Source organism: Octodon degus, unplaced genomic scaffold (assembly GCF_000260255.1).
Source record: "Octodon degus isolate 3935 unplaced genomic scaffold, OctDeg1.0 scaffold00260, whole genome shotgun sequence".
Classification (NCBI taxonomy): domain Eukaryota; kingdom Metazoa; phylum Chordata; class Mammalia; order Rodentia; family Octodontidae; genus Octodon; species Octodon degus.
This window is the reverse complement of record NW_004524836.1, coordinates 626,455-630,761: the sequence shown is the minus strand read 5'-3', so window position 1 is coordinate 630,761 and position 4,307 is coordinate 626,455.

Below are 4,307 nucleotides of genomic sequence, written 5' to 3'. Positions count from 1 at the left end.
GCACTTACCTGGCAAGTGCAAGGGCCTGAGTTCAATCCCTGGTTCTGCAAAAAATAAAAAGAAAATAAAAAAAGAAAAGCTGAACATTTAAGGGGGAAGTCTACTTGGTCTGTGTGCAGGCAGGCATGGAAATCTGCACCTCACCCTTATACATACAGTCTCTGCATTACAGACAATTGTGGCTGCTGCCTACCCTTGTGTCCAATTTATCTCTCACTTTCAAGAGTGAAAATCTGTCTTTGCTTAAAGACAGTACAGTTCCATGAATTTTCCTACTAGCATCTTAACACTTGAGGTGTTCCCCACCTCCCCGTAGATGAATACTGCAGTTTGGCAGGTGCAAACTCAGGACGTAGTATTGACAATTTGGAGCAAATCTGGAGCAGTCATCCCCTACAAGAAGCAACTTGCTAAGACCAGTGAATTGAAAAAAGTAATGGGAAGTACAAAATATCTAACATGCTAGAGCATTCAGTGGTTTAGCAGGAATATATCCAGGACATCCAATCACACATGGAAGGCCAACCTAACTTAACTGAAGAGAGTTAGAAAAAGCATCTAGGAAAAAATAAAAGAAAAAGCATCTAGGATTTGTGATGTACAGAACATGTCAGGAACTCAGCCTTTGGCTTTTGTTTGTCACTGTGTTAGATAGTCAGAAAAAGAAAGTTCATCAGGTATCACAAGACCCAGGCAGAATGTAAAATGATGACTTTATTGATCATAGAGGGCTTATAGGAAGACCTGTATGCAGTATTTCCATTCAAGGATCAAAATCTTCCATCTATAGTGTTAAAACTAGTTTATTCCTCAATTATTTTGTGTTTCTACTTAGGTAAATTATGCCTTAAAAACATTCCCAATTGTCCTCAGATATGAAAAAAAAAATTGTTTTCATCCAAGTCTCAGCATTTGTGTTTTGTCTCCCAGGAATATTTTTTTTATTTTATTTTAGGGAAGAGTTTGCAGGGTGTTCAGGGTCTCACTACAAGATCAGACTCATCGTGATCTGTCTGTTTGCAGATTCCCAAGAGCTGGGATTACAGGTGTGCACCACCACTCCCAGTTTCAATTGCGGTATCAACATGCTCTGGAGCAGGGCCAGCAAGGCAGGCCCAGGGATTGAACCACTGACCCTTGAGGCTGCTTGCAGGTACTTTAATCTGCTGAGCCATTTGGTCAGCCCCAGGAATACTCTTGCTTTCTGGGAGATTTCTGTTCATTTCTGTAGCTCTTAATTGTGACCTCTGCTTTGTTGACATGTTTCTAGACCACTCAGTCTCCAGCAGTTCTCCATGTTACTCTCACTGCTGGCCCCACTCCATTTTTCTCTGCACAGCATCTAATGCTACTCCAAATTATATGATTATTTATTTGTTTGTTTGTTGCTCTTCTCCAAGATAATATGTATAAGCTTATTGGAAGAATAAATTTTACTGTTGCTTTTAGTGTAATTGTTTTAGCTCTACTATCCCCAGGATCTAGCCAGAGTTTACCTATTTATTTAATTTCTTTTGTGGAGCCAAGGATTTAACTCAGGCCCTTGCACTTACCAGGCAAGTTCTTATTCTACTGAGATACCTTGCCAGCCTGGCCAGAGTTTATCATATCACATTGTTATGGCTTATATCTAGATGTCCCAAGCAGTTGTAGATAGGGCTTTTCAGAAATGGCTGGAACTAGAGTGTATAATGCTAGGATTAAGAGTAAGATGATGGAATTGATTCACGGTACATTGTTAGGATTAAGGATACCCCAACCTGGATGTGAGTGCTATCTGTCCTAACAGTGGGTTGCCTGCAGGGTATAAGGGACACGGGGTCACTACTTGGTCGCTTGTAGCTTTCTGCTTGCTGCTTTCTGCCTTCTGCTCACCATGAACTCTTTCTCCTCTGTGATGCCTGTCTGTCATGCCACCCTGCCTTGAAGTCAAGTGATTATGGACTGAACTCTACAAAATGTGAGCCACAGTAAGACTTTCCTCTTTTAACTGTGGCAGTCATGCATTTTATCTAAGCAATGAAAAAAGTAATAAGATACTATTGGTAACATCAAAGTACCTTAGATAACATTGTGTATTGAAACAAATAAACTTCATTCAATCTTTTAAAAAACTCAAAGAACTTGAGAATACTGAGAACTAGAGACAGTGTATATAATGTTCTGGGTCTTATAGGTAGTAGATAAAAGGACTGGAAGTTGATTTCACATAGGTATTTGAATTTAATTATTATTTTACTCTTGTGTGTTTTTTATTACATGTACAAATTTTGGGGTGAATTTGGGCAGTAGAAACAGATGTGTCAAGTTGAAATAAAGCAAGAATACTGAAAGAAATCAGGAAAGAAATTTTTTAAATGCATATGAACCAGACTGTTGAAAGAAATCTTCATTTTGTTATGGAGAAGGTGATGAAGAGGTTTTACAGGTAAATAGGAAGTTCAGATTATTTCCACATGAACAACAGCAACAACAACAACAACAAAAAAACAATGAACAGTCTAATGCCACTAATCTAACATTCACATATCAGAATTCTTCAAATATTTTCTAAGCCTAGCAGAGCAAGGAAAGGAAATCATTGATCCAGCTCACACACACTTTTTTGCATACAAATTACCTCCTCACAGAAGGAGCTGCCATGGCAAGAATACAATGTACACTTTTCTGAATCCAGCTACCTGACCCTGACCTGGCCTGTAGTCATTGTACAGGCATCCCAACACATGGGCATTAGGATTTCACTCTACCGTTCCTTTTCACCATGATCACATATGACTCATTCCCCTGAGTTTTAAATATTTTTCAGGTAGCTGGAGTTTCAAGTTCTCCAGAGACTCTTTCTTGGATCCTAGTTGTCCTAGGTGACTTTAAAATTCCATAAATTACTTGACTTCTACCACTTTTGGTGAAAGGACTATTTCAGTTTATCAGTTACCCTAAGCATCTTTTTCTAATATTTGGAAAAAAACCAAACCTTTCAACAAAACTTAACACAGAGCTGTTCCTACAATGTCCAAGGCCATGATCTCACTACCCATAGGTTCTTGAAGTTTATTACTGCCACACAGCTACTACTGCCTCCCCAGGGGCCAAAGAGCCAACATTATTTTGCTTCAAATCCTAACTTACAGCCAGAGAGAGTACTGGGCAATGGGGAACAAAAGGCTATTAGATGCCTCCAAGTACAGACTAGATACTTAATCTTGTTCAAAAATGGCCATAAAAATAGGCAAAGAGTAATAGAGTTTTAACACTTAACCTCAACTAGCATGCTGCCAAGAACATTGTTATCCAAGTAAATCATTGAAGTATCATTCTCTCTTAAGATCTGTCTCTGTTCCCACCTTTTTTGAAAGGCTCATTGAATACTCTTTTGATATTTACCTTCAAGGGGCCATTACTATACAGTACAAGTTCAATATTATTGTAGTTGGATCTCAAACAGAATTAAAAGCAGATTTTTAATATACAGATAGGTATATTGCAGAGGGATTAATCATTTCCCTACAAGTGCTTACAATTCACTTTGTCACTCTCTTCAAGTAAGGAAAGTTTCACCATAGATCAAGCCTTCTATAAAGAGAGGTCACAGCCCTCAGACCTAAGAGAGTGCTGTGATTGATGAGCTGCTGTCAAAGTGTGGAATGAGAATCAGATAATCTGGTTGGTTAATTTGACCACAGATTTAATTTTGCTTCACTTAAACATTTATTGAATTGGACTACACTGGCCTCTGTACTAGGTGCTTTCATTTGTGGCAACTTCAAAGTAGCACTCAGAAGGGAAAATGATTCATCCCACTGTTGCATAATAAAGCTAAAATTCAGAACTGTTGAGTAAGTGGCCCAATAGGAAGAACTAGAGTTAAATTTCTGAAGCCATGTATGAACAATTTGCAGAACATGTATGCCAATATCTTATCACATGTGAAAGGAGACAAAAGGTTTTCCCTTATATTGTTGAATATTTTCATAACTGCAACAGCTTAAATCTGAAATGCTCCCCGCAAAGCCTATCTGCTAGAGTTCTGGTACCAGCCTTGCCATTATTAGAGGCTGTGGAGCCTTTAGGAGACAAGACCCCTACAACACTGGAGTTAAGCCCTCTCTTATTTACTCTCCAAACATCAGGTAAGTGGCTCTGCTTCCCAACATACACCTGCCATAGCAGGCCTTCATCAGCTCAAAACAGTGGAGTCAACTGATTAGAGACTAAACCCTCTGGAACTATAATCCAAAATGTCTCTTTATTTTTTTTATTTTTTATTTATTTATTTTTTATTTATTTATTTATTTATTTATTTA